General features: G+C 45.3%; 1 pseudogene; it reads left to right on the top strand.

The window, feature by feature from the left end:
- The first annotated feature begins 12,113 nt into the window (after positions 1-12,113).
- LOC123412865 lies at positions 12,114-13,823 on the top strand (annotated as a pseudogene).
- Positions 13,824-18,880: the final 5,057 nt, after the last annotated feature.

The following is an 18,880-nucleotide window of genomic DNA, read 5'->3' as shown; positions in this document are numbered from 1 at the left end:
CAAGTCCGAAGATATTGACACCCTCTATGAACTCATTGGGTGCAAAGTTATTTGTTGTGTGTGTAGGTCCACGTCTTCTGCTAGCGCTAGAGCAGCGGACACCTACTTGTTGATCCTCGGAGTCCTCCTGGTTCGATAACCTTACGGTCCCCATGTAAGGGAAATCTGCTGCTGACTACATCTAAACCTTCCACTTGGGGTAACCAACGAGGGGCGAGAAGTATATCCATCAACTCGTCATCAGCGACCCATTAGCGGGTACTCTCAACTTCTCGTCTTTCTTACACTCGTCTTTGCGCCATCGCATCAAATTGGCATTCTCTTTGTTGTGGAACAAAAGTTTCAAACGTGGTATTCTAGGAGCATACCACATCACCTTGGCAAGAATCCTATTCCTGGGCGCCGGCCCTCAACATCGTCATCAAGGTCATCGCAGCCGATCTTATATCGCAACGCATCGCATACCAAGCATGCATTCAAATTTTCGTATTCCTCACCACGGTAGAGGATGTAGTCATTAGGGCATGCATGTATCTTCTGCACCTCTAATCCTAGAGGGCACATACCCTTCTTTGCTTCGTACGTACTGTCGGGCAATTCCTTGTCCTTTGGAAGCATCTTCTTTAACATTTTCAACAACTTTTCAAAACCCTTGTCACATACACCATTCTCTGCCTTCCATTGTAACAATTCCAGTGTGGTACCCAACTTCTTTTTGTCATATTTGCAATTTGGGTACAACAATTTCTTGTGATCCTCTAACATGCGCTGCAACTTCAGCTTCTCCTTTTCACCTGCGCAGTTTCTCTTTGTATCAGCAATGGCCCAACAAAGATCATCAGCGGGCTCATCTTCTGCCTCTACTTGAGCTTCTTCCCCCATTGTAGTACCATCGTATTCAAGGAACGAAGGATAGCCATCATCATCCTCTCCTTTTCCATTCTCTTCCATTAGAACCCATCTTTCTTCGTGCTTGGTCCAACAGTTATAGCCGGACATGAAACCGGACGTAAACAGGTGGATGTGACTGCCCCTTGACTTAGAGTAAGTTTTATCATTCTTACACACAACACATAGACAACACATAAAACCATCCCGTAGGTTTGCCTGAGTCGCACACAAAAAACTCTGCAAGCCATCAATGAACTGGGGAGAGCGTTGGTCATCGTTCATCCATTGTCGGTTCATCTTCATTACACAAGACCGAAAAGACAAAATTAATAAAAATTCACACATAAAGTTCATACACACTTATTCTCATAAAATAAAATACAAGAGTTTCTAGCTAAAGCATTTAAATGCAACAATAAATGCGATGAAGATCGCAACTAAGGTAACAATTGATCCAACATCATAGTGATACCAAGCCTCTTTATTAACGGCATATTTTTTAATCCTTCTAATATTCAAGCGCATTGCATCCATCTTGATCTTGTGATCATCGACGACATCGACAACATACAACTCCAAATTCATCTTCTCTTCTTCAATTCTTTTCAATTTTTCTTTCAAATACTCATTTTCTTTTTCAACTAAATTTAACTTCTCGACAAGAGGGTTGGTTGCAATTTCCGCTTCACATACCTCCTAGATAAATATATCTATGTCAACTTGATGGGAATAATTGTCACATAAACGAGAAATGCAACAAATAGTTATAAAAGAGAATATACCACATCCGAATCATAAACCGGACGAGGGCCGATGGGGACGGATATCAAAACCGTGGCACTATGTTTAACAAACAATCATACATGTAAGAAAACTATCTAAATCATATAAATAAGATTTTTGTGAAATAAAGATGATAAGAACAAGAGGATCAACAAGGTGGTGCCCATGACGAGACGGTGCGGGCGATCGACAGTGGATAGGACGGGGATGGGAAGGCACTAAGTAAACCACACCTACTCATATGCAAACTAAGAAGTTAATTTGAGGTCAAATTGCATATAAATCAAATAAACTCCCACATAATTACTCCCAAACTAAAACCCACAAATCACTATAATTATGGAGCATTGAACGAATTGATATAGCAATGAGAGATGAAAGAACAAAGTTGCTAATCTCTGCGATCACTTGGATGGATGGGGTGCCTCAAATCTTGACAAATCTGGGAAAAAAATGAAGGATGAACTCGAGCAAGGGAAGAGAATAGAGGAGAGAAAGAAGAAAACAGAGAGCTTTGGCTCGGGCTGGACGAAGCATTATTTATAGTGATACTTTTAGTCCCGGTTGGTGATAAATACCGGGACCAAAGATCTATCTCTAGTCCCGGTTTGTATTACTAACCGGGACTAATATCCCTCGCATGGGCCCCAGCGTGATGCAACCGTGTAACCATCCCTTGACTCCCGGTTGGTAACACAAATCGAGACTAGAGGTTGCTAATAAACCGGTACTAAAGCATACCCTCATGAACCGGGACTAGTGGTAGCATTAGTCCCAGTTCAAAAAACCAACCGGGACTAATGTTTTGAACTATAAACCTGTTTTCTATTAGCGTAGGCTCATCGTCTTGCTGCTTCTCGTCACCTCGTCTCCCCAATGGCGGCGTGCTCCACTGACGACACACCAAGATGGATTAGAGGCGGTCGGCTAATGAGGATAGGGGAAGCGACGTGTGGAAGACACTAGTGGAAAACGGGCCTTTGGTTGGGACCCTTTAGTCTCGGCCTGCCTCTGGGCCGGGACTAAAGGCCCGGCCACGTCGCCCCAATTCTCAATGCCTCCCTCGAGGCTTTAGTCCCGACCCGTAAGGAGCCTTTAGTCCCAGTTCGTGTCCCAAACCGGGACTAAAGGGCTACGCGGTGGGCAGTGGTGGTGGCAACCGTTCGTATCCCCCTTTAGTCCCGGTTGGTGGCTCAACCCGGGACTAAAGGCCTAACACGTGGCCTGCCGTAGTGGTGGCAACTGTTGGTATACCTCTTTAGTCCCAGTTGGTGGCTCAACCCGGGACTAAAGGCCCAAACGGTTTGCATCCCGCGTCATTTCGGGCGATGAAAAGCACGAACCGAAGCAGAGTCGCCATTTCTCTGTTTCTTCTTCTCTCTCGCTCTCGCTCCCTGTTCTTCTCCTCTCTTCTTCCCTTCTCTTCTTCCACCATGCCAACTCGCTTTGAGTAGGTGCTCGCACATGGCACGACCATGCTCGATGTCCTGTACACGAACGAGAGCAGGGGATGCCGTTTTATCTTGAACAGTTGAAGGAACGATGGCTTGACGCCGCAATGGATCATGAGAAGTTCTTGGGGCTTGATCTGGAGTACACGGCCGATCAACGTGGTGTTGCCGTCATCCAACTATGCTTCGCGCACCATGTCTTGATCTTCCATTGGGTGAGGTAAGTTTTGAGGCTTTCTTTGATCCAAGATAATGACATTGTAAGTTTATTTGTTTCAATCATAGTTGGTTCCCTTCAAATAGTTGTAGTGAAACAATTTTGATTAGTTGAAGGGGAACACAATCTAATTGGAATAGTGTTCCATAATCTGAAAAATCGTATTAGAATCAACTAGTGTTTAATATGTTCCATTGGAATCATAGTTGGTTCGCTTCAAATAGTTGTAGTGAAACAATTTTGATTAGTTGAAGGGGAACACAATCTGATTAGAATAGTGTTCCATAATCTGAAAAATCGTATTAGAATCAACTAGTGTTTAATATGTTCCATTGGAATCATAGTTGGTTCGCTTCAAATAGTTGTAGTGAAACAATTTTGATTAGTTGAAGGGAACACAATCTGATTGGAATAGTGTTCCACAATCTGAAAAATCTGATTGGTTCAATATGTTCCATTGAAATCATAGTTGTAGTGATACAATTTTATGCGGTGTTCTTTGATCCAAGGTTAAGAAAATTGCATATAGCTAGTGATCTCTCTAGGTTCCATTGGAGAGCAATATGATATGTCATAGTCATGAAAATTGCATATAGCTAGTGATCTCTCTAGGTTCCATTGGATAGCTATAGTGATCTCTCTAGGTTCCATTGCATATGTTCTATTTGAATCCTAAAGATAATTTTCTCTTTAGTTGTAGTGAAACATGTTTCCTTATTGCAGCAGTATGTAACATTTGTTCCATTTTAATTTGTTTCTGTTGCAGTAGTGACAAGCATTGTCCAGAACTCATGGACTTCCTTCGCAGCGGCATCACTTTTGCTACCGTTGACATAACGAACGACAAGCTGAAGATGAGGTACAGCTTCGGTATTGAGATACCAACTGGTTGCCTCATTGATCTCCAAACGGTATTCAGGCTTCGACATGTCAGGACTTCCATGGCTCATATGGCAGTTGCCTTGATCGACGAGGAATATGGTGATATGAAGACCAGTTTCCCAAAGTCTCAGCACAAACTTTGGGAGAAGGCCCCACTTGATCGTATCAACATTGAGTATGCAGCAAAAGAGGCATACGTTTCATACGAGTTGTACCGCAAGATTCGAGTCGTCAACTATGGCCAGCGTCACCTCGAGGAAGGTGGACATTCTGATTCAGACGATTCAGACGAGTAGTGTTCTCAACGTCGAACACTTGTATATATATCTATGGTAGCTATTATTATGTACTATTTGGACTAGTATCATGTACTCCTTGGACCAATTTATATATGTCTAGTTTCTGTTTGTGCCATTATAGTTTCCAAATTTGAATGGTTTAGCCCTTTCTAACTTCATTTGCTACTTTTGAATGGTTTAGCCCTTTCTAACTTCATGGTATCATGCATTTCGACCACATATATATACAAAAAGTCTTCAGTTCAAATATGTTCAAAAAATGAAATCCCTTTTGTAACAGATCTGTTTTTGATTAAAACAGTCATTTAAAAATGAAAGACCATTAGTCCCACGTGGCGTGCAGCGGAACCACGTGGCATGCCGCGGAACCACTTTTGTTGTGGGGGTCGCTTTTCCTTCTTCTCCTTGTGCTAGATATTTTTTATGCATTAGGGAAAGAAGGAATAGCGACCATCATCGACGGTCAAAAAATCAGGTGAGGGAGTGTCCACCATACATGAGAGAAGAAGAATGTCGACTGTTGCTATGGGGGGTCGTTTCTCCTTCTTCTCCTTGTGAAACGCTGATACTTCGAGAGAGATTGTTCGTTTTGTGCACGAAGTGCATCCATTTTTTGTCATAGCCCTCTCAACTTTTTAACACATGCTATGTGGGTGAAATGATGATAGCATGCCAAATTCTCAAATATGCAAAAAGAATTTTTAATAAACATAGTTTTTAATTGAAAATAACAAAATAGATAATAGTTTGGGTAGTCAAAATTATTACCTTTGAAAATAGAAAATAGTTTTGCATTATTTATTCAATTTCAAACACTTTTCATTATCATAGTTTTGTCAAATTCTCAAATATGCAAAAAGAATTTTTAATAAACATAGTTTTTAATTGAAAATAACAAAACAGATAATAGTTTGGATAGTCAAAATTGTTAATTATGAAAATAGAAAATAGTTTTGCATTATTTATTCAATTTCAAACACTTTTCATTATCATAGTTTTGTCAAATTCTCAAATATGCAAAAATAATTTTTAATAAACATAGTTTTTAATTGAAAATAACAAAATAGATAATAGTTTGGATAGTCAAAATTATTCATTATGAAAATAGAAAATAGTTTTGCATTATTTGTTCAATTTCAAACACTTTTCATTATCATAGTTTTGTCAAATTCTCAAATATGCAAAAAGAATTTTTAATAAACATAGTTTTTAATTGAAAATAACAAAATAGATAATAGTTTGGATAGTAAAAATTATTAATTATGAAAATAGAAAATAGTTTTGCATTATTTATTCAATTTCAAACACTTTTCATTATCATAGTTTTTTCAAATTCTCAAATATGCAAAAAGAATTTTTAATAAACATAGTTTTTTATTGAAAATAACAAAATAGATAATGGTTTGGATAGTCAAAATTATTAATTATAAAAATATAAAAAATTGAAACTATATGAGAATATATAGAGAAAATTCAATCTAAATTCAAAGTGAACTCACTTTGATTTCAGGTTGAATTTTCTCCATAATTTCGAATATAGTTTCAATTTTCAGTGAGTTTAGGCCCGTAAGCCTGCTTTAGAGAGGAGCTCGATGGAGAAGCTGCGACGGGGCTTATAAACAACTGTTAGTCCCCCTCGCTGGGCGAGGTGGTACTAAATTTATCATGCAGCCGAGGAGGGGCTGTAGTCCCGGGTGGAGCCACGCCCCGGGACTAAAGACACCCTTTAGTCCCGGATGGAGCGCCGCACCGGGACTAAAGGCCCCTGCTTCCCGCCTTGTGGTCTGCCGAAAAAGGGCCTTTAGTCCCGGGTCGTGGCTCCACCCGGGACTAAAGGGGGTCTTTAGTCCCGGTTCGAGCCACGCATCGGGACTAAAGATCCACCTATATAAGCGGGACTTCGAAAAATTCCAACCCAAATCGTCCATTTCTCTTCTTCTTCCTCTCGTTCTCCTGCCCGGCGCGACACAACGACGAACTCGACGACGCCGTCAGGCTGCCCGCCGTCCTGCTCGCCACCGCCTGTCGTCGTCCTCGCCGTCGCCGTCGTCGTCCTCGCCGCCGCCGTCCTCCTCGTCGTGCGCCGCCCTCCTCGCCGCGCGCCGCCGTCCTCCTCGCCGCGCGCCGCGCCGTCCTCCTTGCCACGCGCCGTCGACACCTCCGGCCGGTAAGCCCCCCGTCCCCTCCTCCCCAACACTCCGGCCAGTAGAAGAAAAGAAGAAAAAGGAGAAGAAAAGAAAAAGATTTAGAATATTTAGGTTTGTGCTAGATTATTAGGGTTAGTAATATTTAGAATTAGGTTAGGGTTACAAGAAGAAGAAATATGAACAAAAATAAGAAAATAAGATTAGGAAAAATGAAAATAAGAAGAGGAGGAGAAGAAAAGAAGAAACAGGAGAATAAGAAGAGGAGGAGAGGAGAAGAAGAGGAAAAATAGAAGAAGAGGAGAACTGAAGAAGAGAAAAAATTAAAAGAGGAGGAGAGGAGAAGTAGAAGAAGAGAAGAGGAGAAGTACTACAAGAAGAGGAGTAGTAGAAGTAGAAGTAGAAGTAGAAGAAGAGGAGAAATAGAAGAAGAGGAAAAATTAGTTTAGGGTTACAAGAAGAAGAAATATATTTTTTTGTCATTTCATTTTGCTATTGTATAGTGTATATGCTTAAGTGTTAATAGTGTTTCTTAGATTATTGCTTAATTTTGCTATTGTATATGCTTAAGTGTTAATAGTTTAATTTTGCTATTGTATATGCTTAAGTGTTAATAGTTAATTTTTAGCAAGAAAATTAATAGAACTAGTTTATTTTTTTAGTTTATTTTACGATGCCTATCCCGCATCCTCGTCGTCGACTCGGCGGAGGACACCTGCTTGATCAGAGGGACCCTGTCCGGGACTGGGCTCCACCCGGATGGTATTGGGAGGTGCTACCTTCCGGGGGGCGTAGGTTGGTGAGGAGCCAGCCCGTCGTTGACCCGATCCTTGTTTGGTGGCGGTCGCGTGGGCCAGTGAGGGTGCCGAGGCTTCCGGACACCGCGGAGGTGGTACGTCACTGTGTCAGCGAGGAGGATGAGCACGTCCGTCGCTACAAGGTTGCGTTGGAGGGAAGGTTCGAGCATACCTGGCAGGTTCTTCGGGGATCTCACTGGAGCTATGATCCTGTGATGGTTCCTTCTCTTTGGGTGTCCACCGCCCGCGCCGATACCCGTCGGGCGCTACGGTTCTAGATGTATCAGTGATGCTATATGTATGATAGTATTCGAGGAGTATTAGTGATAATATTCGACGATGTACGGACAAAAGAGATGATGTATTTGCTTATAATTGAATGCATGCTAATTTGAATACTACTTTATTTTACGATTTGGTTTTGCTTATTGAATGCTTAAATTGGAAAAGTACTCCTACTTTGAATACTATGCAGAAATCTAGGAGTCCCGGGTGGAGCCACGACCCGGGACTAAAGTTGTTTTGGAACGTAGTTCCTCATAGAATAATTCTTTTTTGGTACAAAGGTTAAGAGAATCCGTTTTTTGCAGAACTATGGATCCACATATCAGGAACCTCGAAGAGGAAGAACTTCTCGAAGATATAATCAAAGACGGCCCCGATGTTGAACCAGCTGAATCTCCGTCGTCATATCTAAACCCCTCCGGATATGGAATGGAGGTCGAGCGACGCGAAGATGAAGCCGATGGGGCAGGAGATAGGTCCAATGACGGAGAAGGTGATAGCTCCACTGATGGAGAAGCCGGTGGAGAAGCCGGTGAAGAAATAATAAAGTCCGGCGAGGTATACATATGAAGTTCGACAATCACTTGTAATATGTGAAAAATATCCATGAAGGTGGCCGTCGGACAAGCTTTACCTTCTGGCCCTGATGCACGCTGGCATGGCCGTGAGATTCCTGCTGGCTTTGCTAAAGTCGGGGTGGATGAAATCATGGCGGGGTTTCATGATATGGAGCTCGAGATAGCTGGACCCGAAGATGAGAGGACACTCGGAGAAGTACTGGGTGGAGTCATCCTATGGGACAAGAACTACATCAAGCTTCCAGGCTCGGCCCCAAGGACAACACCGCCTCCGAGTCGTCGCAGGTCACCTACACCTCCATTACCTCCAAGCCCTCCACATGACGTCGGCCAACACAACACGAGTCCATCTCGATCACCGTCGCCGGACTTGGGTCGTCCGTCTCCGCCGCCGCCCGCACATGATACTAAGCGGAAGCGTGCCACCAAGAACGCTCCGCCGACGATTCCTAAGCGACGGAGCTCCCCAAAGCGCAAACGGTCGGCCCTCCCAAAGGTACCTCATGCTAATCTTCCTATCAGACCTTATGATCGTACCCCCGAGGAAAACGCCAGGATAGCAAAGGAACATCATGATGCGCAGATGAAAAAGAAGGAACCCGAGCCCCGCCCGGTATATACCGAGAAGCAAATAGCATGGGCAAAATACTTCACGACCCTTCCATCACAGTATGACTTACACCATAAGCCTGATGACTATACACGCACAATGCAGAAGAAAGTGAAAAAGAGGAGATCATGTGCAAGTGCAAGTGGGAGAAAATCAAGTTCAACTACAAGCAAGAAAAAATAAGACGTTCCTCAGCTTGGACAACAGGCCAAACAGTCGATCCCACCCCTCAAGGTGTTAACCGAGAATGTTCCCCCTCCAGTGCAGGGGCAAGCTTTTGAAATAGCAAAGGAGTGGGCGGCTCAATGGGGTGTCTCGGTTGAAGATGTTCTGGCTTCCCAAGACGACGGGTTACCCAAGGCTGTGGTAGCCCCTAAGCCACAGTTTGTCATGGGAGAGCCTTTGGTCAGCAAAGATGATTTCCCAACAAATATGCGTTACTTGCATACATGGTACTTAAGTTAATCAAAGAATGGAAGAACGATGATCGTGCTGAGTGTCCCACGGGAGTACTACGGCCGCCCCGAACAAATCCATATCGACTTTGATGAACTCTTCCAGATGTACAATGGCGACGCCCTCGACAAATCGCTTATGAGTTGCTATTGTCTGTAAGTTTTTCAATTCGTTGTCTACATATAACTTGTTTAGTTATTTCAATTCATTGTCTATATATAACATGTACTCTATTATGCAGAATGAAGATTCTGGATTGTAAAAGTAAGAACATCCTAAATATTGGGTTTATTGACCCAGATAAAATACATATAGCGACGCTAACTGATAAACCCAAGGAGACGGAGGAAAACCTTCTAAGGTTTCTAATAGATCAAAATTTCTGTGACCACATACTGTTTCCATACAACTTCAGGTGAGGGTCTTTACTCTGTTGTGTCCATTCACTTCCATTGGATTCTGTTAGACATTCAAATTGATAAGGGAAGAGTTGATGCCTTCGACCCATTATCGAGACCCTTGGAACAGTTCCGAAGCCTGCAGGACATGCTCCAAGGGAAATTTCAATCATTCTTGCGCTCTATCGGTCTCTTTCGATGATTTTCTGATATATCAATTAATGAAAAACTTAGCAAATTATTATCCTTGTCGGGCAGGGTTTGGAAGCGGTTCAAGTGCGTGACTCCCGGTAACTTTCCTGAGAAGCTGACCTTTAGAGCGGCTCAGGTAAGTAGTAGTATGATATACTTATATTTTCAATACATTTATGATGCTAGATTATTATTTTGATTATATATATTATATTCTCGTAATGTGCGACCAGCAGCCACGGGGAACGCATCTATGCGGATACTATGTTTGCGAGACCATTCGCACGTTTACCTCTGAGCACAAGGATCATAGATTCGACGTAAGCAATGAACATTCACACCTCTATTTTTACCCGTCATTCTTTGTTATCATGATTGATATTCATATTCATCTCCTCTTCTTATACAGCACACGGCCATGAGGACGAATGTCCTACCATAGCAACGCGCGATTGCTGTTGCAGAGGAGCTTGCGGGATTTCTGAGGACGGAAGCTATAGATGACAAAGGACGATTGAGTGTAGCTAGGGGCCATTACTAATGTTCGTCCATGTAATCGAATAGACGGGCTCTAGTCCCGATAATTCAGATCTCCATATAATTGTATATATATGCTCGCTTGTAAGATAAGTTAATCTTATATATATATATATATATATGCATAATTATTTCTATTTAAATTATATGAAAACTAATTCTCGAACACCAAACGAGGCATCACGTTAATCTCCCGAACACCTAAACCCTAAAACCCTAAAATCCAAAAATAATTTCATTCAAAAAAAGCCAAAAATAAGCAAAATCTGAAACTCTTTAGTCCCGGTCCGTGTAACGAACCGGGACTAAAGGGCCTGCCCCTGGGGCTCTACGAGGTGCCCACGTGGAGCACCTTTAGTCCCGGCTTGTAACAGGGCCGGGACTAAAGGTTAGGCCTTTAGTCCCGCCCCTTTAGTCCCGGTTGGTGAACCGGGACTAAAGCCCCTTACGGACCGGGGCTAAAGGCCCCGTCCCCTCTAGTGAGAGTGGGGGAGAGAAAATGAGACATGGGAGTGGGCGCCCTTCCGGACGGTTAGTCACGACCCAAACGAGTTCGTGGGCTGAGCTAAACCGCCTGCTCCACCCGCCATGTGGTCATTGCTTCGTTCACAGTTTTTGTACTGCTCTCTTCCTACTCCAACGTTATCTTCTTCAGTCGTCCTCTCCTCCGCTCATTCTCCTCCTCGTTCTTTTTCCTATCCACCATGGCGAGCCTCCAAGCTTCGTCTGCTGCTGCTCAAGGTCCTCCCGTTCAAGTCCCGTCCGCCATGGCATGCCCAAGCCTTCACTTGCTGCTCCTTAAAGTCCGCCATGGCATGTCCAAGCTTCACTTGCTGCTGCTCAAAGTCCTCCCGTCTAAGCCCCGTCCGCCATGGCTTGCCCCCTACTGCTGCTCATCCGCCCGGCGGTGCTGTAGTGGAGCTTCACCTGTGGTTTCTATGGAGCACCACCGGCGCCCCAAGATCTGCGATGCAGCACCCCGAGCTGCAATGGAGCTTCACCAACGGTTGCTATGGAGATTCACCGGCGGCGCCAAGAGCTGCGATGCAGCGCCCAGAGTTGCAATGAAGCTTCACCGGAGGCTGCAATGGAGATTCACCGACGGCGCTCCGAGCTGCGATGCAGCGCTCCGAGCTGCTATGAAGCTTAACCGGCGGCTGCAATGGAGCTTCACCAGCGGCGCCAAGAGCTATGATGTAGCACCCAAAGCTGCAATGAAGCTTCACCGATGGCTTCACCGACGGCGCCAAGATCTGCGATGCAATGCCCGTGCTGCAATGAAGCTACACTCGCGCTGCAATGAAGCTTCACCATGACGAGTGACCGTTGCTCGCGTTGACCCGATCTAACGTCTCTATAGAACACATCTAATGGCTGGGATCCAGAAAATCAGTCGGTTGATTGATAGCAGCCGCCGTTTGATATTCGTGCGAAAATCCAATGATAATGAGGGTTCGGACCGATTGTCTTCGTGTCACATGCTTGGGGTGATATTTTTTTAATGGGGAAGCTCCTTGAGATGCTCTAAGTGAAATGACAGGTTACATTTTAACTGAAGGTGGCAAGTCAAACATGTTCACCCTACGGCCTGGATTCAACGATTTGGGAACAGGTGGCTTGGGCACCACGTCCCTACGAGCGGCCAACATTTTTTCGCGCGTCGACGAGGCCCCACTTCTCAGTTCTCACCGAATCCACTGCACACTACTACACTGGTGCGTACTCGCAGTAGTGTAGCAGCCTGTTCTTGGTGCCGCCATGACCAGCCGTGTGCGAGTCCTCGACACGACCCATGTCCGGCCGGAGCTGCCGCCTGGCCACGCCACCACCTTCAAGCTCTCCCCCTTCGACACCCTGTTCCTCGCGCTCCCCCCGATCCAGCGGATCTTCTTCTACGACGACGGCGGCGGCGCGAGCCTCCCGCCGTTCCCGGCCATCATCCACTCGCTGCAGGCCTCCCTCGCGGCCATTCTCTCCGTCTTCTCCCCCCTCGCCGGCCGGCTCGCGGCCTGCCCCGATGGAGACCTCGTCGTGGACTGTTCCCCTGATGCTCTCTGCCACGGCATCAGGTTCGTCCAGGCGGAGTACTCAGGCGACGCGGCCGACATGCGCCGGCTCGCGCGGGACGCCGAGCACGACATTGAGGCGTTCGTGCAGCTCGTGCCGCAGCTCGCGGTCGGCAGGCTGCCGGCCCCCTTGCTCGCCGTCCAGGTCACGCGGCCGGCGCCGGTGGGGGGGAGACGGCGACCTGGGTGCCCCAGGCGCCGTGGTGGTCGGGGTCTCGATGCACCACGCGGTGGCCGACGGGCAGTCGCTGTTTCAGTTCATGCGCGCGTGGGCCGCCGCGTGGCGGGGGGGCTCGCTGGCAGCGGCGGGGCTCGTGACTCCCCCGACGTTTGACCGGGCGGTGATCATGCGGTACCCCAAAGCAGAGGCTGCGTCGCGGAAGTTCGCTCGACTCTGCGCGCCGGATCTGCCCACGGTGAACACGATGCCGGAGCTCGACTGGGCGCGGCAGAGCCGGAGGACCTACCTGCTCGACGCCGGCCAAATCCAGTCTCTCAAGCGGCGCATCGCGCAACAACGCCAATCCGCCGGAACGGACGGCGAGAACCAGCCGCCGCCGAGCACCTACGTCGCCGTCGCGTCGCTACTGTGGACGTCCATGGCCCGCGCCAAGCATCCGGACCCCGCAGCCAACGCCAGCGATCCCAGCGACGACGACGCATACCTCCTGTTCCCCGCGGACTGCCGCCGCCGCATGCGCCCGCCTATGGACCCGGGCTTCTTCGGTAACTGCGTCAAGCTCTGCTTCGCGCGTGGCACGGCGAGCAAGCTCCTGTGCCGCGACGACGACGACGGCGCGCTCGCGCACGCGGCGGGGGCGCTGCGGCGGGCGATCCGCGAGCAGGTCGAGGAGAAGGACCCGCTGGGCGACGCGGACCGGTGGGCGGAAACCTACCAGGGGATCCCGCCGGAGAGGCGCTCGCAACAGGGGTCGTCGCACCGGTTCATGGCGTACGAGGTGGACTTCGGGTGGGGGCAGCCGAGCCGCGCGGAGATAGTGTCGATGTACAGTCCGGAGGTGGCGATGCTCGTCGGCGGCCCGCACGGCGCGGTGGAGGTGTCCGTGGCGCTTGGCCGGGATCTCATCGATGGCTTCGAGGCTTGCTTCATGTCGCTGCTTTCAGCATATAGCCGATGAGAAAATATATCCATTTTTCTTCAAATAAATGTATCCATTTTTTCTTCAAATAAATGTATCCACTTTTCGAAATGCATATTTCCATTTTTTTACGGAAATTGTTTGGACGTAGTGCATTTTAAGTAAAAAACACTTGTTAATATATTACCTACAATTTTTGTTTCTTTAATAAAAAAATAGAAGAGGGAGGGCTCACTTTTATTAAAAAATGTTATCTTACTTCATTAAGATATTTAAGTAAACTGCAGGCAAATATAGGTGACATTTTTATTTTATTATTCACTGGATGGTGTACTAGCTAGGTTTGAGTGGCAATATTGTGTATCGTGGTACTGAGACCAATCCAACACGTGATTCATTTCGTCCGTCATCGTTCCTTTGAGTCCATGCGAATAAAAGGTTGGCCCAACGCGTCTATCTAAACGGATGCGCGTCCGCTTTCTGTCCTCCTGCTGACCTATTCTCGGTCCAATTTTGAGCCTGATTTGTGTCGGTGCGGACGCGCCCGGCGCGGCTTAATTCCCTCCCGGGCCCGCAAATCGTCGGCGAAGCGGCCACTTTTTCACTTCATTTCGCCCAAACCCTCCAGCTCGCTCCCGCGCCCGCTCCCACCGTCATGGACGACAACCTCGAGGCCGCCATCGCCATCGCCTCCATGGCCTCATCCGTTGCCGACGCCGAAGCCAGAGGCAAGGCCCGCGCCCCCCGCAAGGCCGCTGCGCCGCCCCAAGAAGAAGAAGAAGGAGTTGGCGCCCTGAGGCGTGGGCTGTGGAGTTGGCCAAGAGGAAGGGTCGGAGGCACGCCAGGTTGCAAGGGGCGAGGTAGCTGCCGTCGCCGTCGCAGCACAACGAGGGAGGCCTTGTTGTAGGTAGGGGTAAACCCTAGCCAGCACGGTTCATCACGACGACAAAGCCTTCCATCTCGTCCATTGTTGGACTATCATCAACGGGGAGGAGAAGTTCAAGGCGTAATATGTCACCCTCTTGGCGCGTGAGGGGAAAGAAGTTGTGGAGGATCATGGTGGCGAGAAGGCCCAGACACGGGGGAAGACCAACTCGAAAAAGGAGGACAAGCGGGACGCAACGTCGACCGCCTTGCTTGAATAGGTGGAGAGCATGATAAGCAAGAAGGGCTCGAGGGAGGAGAAGCGCAAATGCATGCATTCTTCGAAATTCAAAGGAGAAGGCTCGAAATGGATGCGGAGAGGCAAGCCAAGATGTTTGAGTTGGAGGAGGTGAAGCAAGCCAAGATGTTCGAGATCGAGGCCACGAATGTCAAGACCATGACAAAAGAAGTGGCCGTCGTAAGCATGAAGACAGGCGTGGAGATCATGAAGGTTGATCTGAATACCGTCTTGCCGAAGAAGAGGCTATGGTTCGAGAAGATGCAAGTCAAAATGCTCAAGGTCGATCAGTTGTGATCTGCGACGGAGATCACAGTCCCTATTTTGTATGCCCGCAAGTGTGCTGGCATGACCACGAGCCGACATGGTGTGGTCGAATTTCCGCCCCTTTTGATGTGCTGGCATGTGTGCCGGCCGCTGGCAAGTGTGTCAGGATGAACTGCGTGATGGATTTATGTAGGTTGGCAATGTATGTCGGTCGCTGGCAATGATGCTGGCATGAATTCTTGGGCATTGACATGCAGACCTTTTTAATCTAAATGTACGGACATAAAATGGGTCGACCGCGTTGGACGCATGATCGATCCAAAAAAATGAACGGACGCCGAGCGGTTGTCGACCCAAACAAACAAAAAGCAAACAAAATCATCGTCCGTTTGGGTCGGCCGGTTGAAGTTGGTTTGAAAACATATTTGGACAGAGATTCGAATCAAGGAGTAGGCTGTAGCCGTATAATTTTTACTACATGGCCTGCGTAACGAATGTTTGGAGGCCGAGCTCATTTTTTCAAAAATTCAAATTTTATTTTTTTGGTTTTAAAAAATTAAAAAAATGCATGTAAAGAAGATGTTACGTGTATGCATGTAAATTTTAGTATGAAATACCTTTAAATATCAAAAGTCCCATGTTTGTCTTTTTTTAAAATCTTATTTCAACTTATTTTTTTGAGAATTTATGCACACATGTGTTACGTCCTGACTCATCTCTGTATCTTTTTCAAAACATTTGAAAATGTAAAAATATGAATTTTAGATTTCAAATTTAAAGGTCACCAAAGAGACCGAGCTCCAAAAGCAATTTTCGTGTGAGGGTTCTTATGTTGTCCATTGACCTTTTAAAAAACTTATTTTGTCGCATGACCTCCTCTATACACGTCAGGTGATCTGATGATTTTTATACACTAGATGGCACTATTTAATCTGATGATAATAAATTTTACGTAGCAAGCAGCTAGCTTGGTAAGCTATCAAAAAAAACTTACAATCAATCAAAAATAATAAATTCTACTCCCTTCGTAAACTAATATAAAAACGTTTGTCATTAGTTATTTAAACACTCTTATATTAATTTATAAAGGAAGTACATGACATTACAAAAAAGTCAAACAAACCAGATACATTAGCGTGTATAGCCCATAGATACGCCGTATAAACCGGCCGGACATGGCTGCCCCAGACAACATGTTGCTATTTAAGGAATTATGGAGTATCAGGCAATCTGACAACGAAGGTACATAATAAAGGCCCATACTACGGATCAACCGGATGATATCTTCTGGCTGATTAGCCATACGATTCAGACGCGTGTGACATTAGATTCACGCAATACAGTGAGTCTTTTTTTTTTCTTTTTCTTTTTTGCGGGGTAGTGAGTCTTCCTTTCGTTTCTTAGGATCTAGACACTACTTTCTCTTCCTTTCTTTTCCACGTATGACCTTCTCCAGCTCACACGATCTTCTACGGAAAATGAGGTTGCAGCACGAACGTCTCCACCGCGACACCAACGCCGGTCCGACGAGACACGACGCTGACGCTATCTCTAGCGTCTCTCACCATGCAGCATCACTGGTGCTAAAAAAAGTCAGAGTGACGCCGACCATTGTCCTTGCAGCTGGTGTCTCTATGGTACTCCCTCCGGTACTAAATATAAGTCTTTTAAGATATTTTATTAAAGATCTACATACAGAGTAAAATAAATAAATCTATACTTTAAATTATGTCTATATCGTATGTAGTTCACTAGTGAAACCTATAGAAAGACTTATATTTAGGAACGGAGGGAGTACTTTGCAGCTACGCCACCCCATCCATATTGTGAATGCTTTGCAGCAGTGCCGCCGGCTCGTCGCTCCCGCAACACTAATGCCTTTATCATAGCCAGTGATGGAGCCAAGACTTGAATATAGCCGCAGAGCGGTCAAATATATATACACACTTGCGCATATCAGTGAAATATACATTAGATTAGATGTTAGAAAACTCAGGGATGATCTCAGGATCATCTTCCACACGGACCACATTTGATATCTTTTCCTAATAATAAAGCACGGAGTGCTTCTGCCGTACGTCGTGTCATTTTGCAGAAAACCCCCTGGACTTTCCCGAAATTAACCCACAGTCCGGATTTAAATGAAAAAAGAATCGTTTTTTGTATTGTTACAGGAAATCCCCTGTGGTTTCCTGAAATCAACCCGCGGTACATACTTCAAGAGAACGGACCGTTTTCTGTAATTTTTATAGAAACGTCCTTCAGTTCTATATTAATTAATATGCAGTTCAATTATAAGTGACAAATACTTTGAAAAATCATATCTTTTAAACGGTAACTCCAATTTTAAATCATTATTTATGAAATTTTATTAAAATAGTATGCGCAGAGTAAGAATCTGAATATATTGTTAGTTTATCTATTTAACTTTTTAAAATTCTGTTTATAATGTAATTTTCATCAATAGTATGCCCAGAGTCTAAATATGATGTTATTTTACTTATTTAATAATTTTAAAATTCTATTTATGCTGTAATTTTAATCAATAGCGCACAATCTATTTTTCGTGCTGAGGCCGATCCGTGTTGCAAATGAAAACCTCATCAAAATGAGATTGAAGTCAAAAAAAACTATCAATAATCGGCAAAACATTACATGAAAACAGAAAAATTGTTGTTCATCTTAGGGGGAGAGAGAGAGAGAGTTAGAGAGAGAGCATAGATGTATTCACAGAAAAGAGACAACGTAGATGTGAGTTTAAATAAAGATCTCGAGTCATGATTATTAGGTTAGGACGTGTTGTATGGTTTGCTCCCGTTGCAACGCACGGGCTCTTTTGCTAGTAAATTAGAACAAACACAACTTGAGTAATAAAAATGTCGACATAGCAGTCTTGTATTTGCTGGAGATAGCACTAGAGCTTCATCTGATATGAAGCCCTTCTTCTTCTTCTTCTCTGGTTTTCTCCTGCTGCTTGTGAAAGGAGATGGAGAGCCCTTTCCGTGACTGGCTGTGCTGTGTAGAATTGGATTGCAGGGAAGTGGTTCCCTCACACTCCCGATGGGAGTTATCCCCTTTTATATGCTTATGCACAATGCCATGGGGGGACTCACCTGTCAGCTGTATGTGTGTGGCCCCAATCAAGGCGCTCTTAAGTCAAGCTGGTTTTGCCAACTTGCTGCTGCTGCAGCTGGCCTTATCAGTTTGGCCTAGTAGATCAACCAACATTCTCCCCCTTATCATACGACAAAACTTATAAACCCATTCCTTAATAAAAATGGCATATGAGATAAAAGGATTGCAACGGTCAGTCAGTACCGCAGAACCCAGTTACTACAATATACCACCTTATCTCAAAATGGAACTTCTTTAACTTAGAAGCCCCATGAACTTAACACTTATTTGAAAAAAACTCATGAGCTCATTCCTTTGTTGGAACTTATACAGAGCCAATAAGGTACCAATGGTCAGTTAAGTACCATTGATCTAATTGACCATAGTACATCATTCCATCGAAGAAACAAACTCCCTTAGGTTTGTGGGGAGATGGTGTTGCAATGGTCCCAAGAGTGCAGTTTCTCTTCATATATTCTTGTGCATATCCTTATAAGCGTGCTTTGGAAAAGAAGTGAAACATGTTTTGTTTCCATAATCATAATTTGTCCCTTAATAATAGGCTGCCATTTAATCTTTATGCCAGCAACATTAGAAGGCAAGCCTCTTCAAATATTTTTCTTAGCTTTAATACCTTTAGCATAATGTGCA

This window comes from Hordeum vulgare, chromosome 7H (assembly GCF_904849725.1).
Source record: "Hordeum vulgare subsp. vulgare chromosome 7H, MorexV3_pseudomolecules_assembly, whole genome shotgun sequence".
Taxonomy (NCBI): Eukaryota; Viridiplantae; Streptophyta; class Magnoliopsida; order Poales; family Poaceae; genus Hordeum; species Hordeum vulgare.
This window is presented reverse-complemented; position numbering and strand designations above follow the sequence as displayed.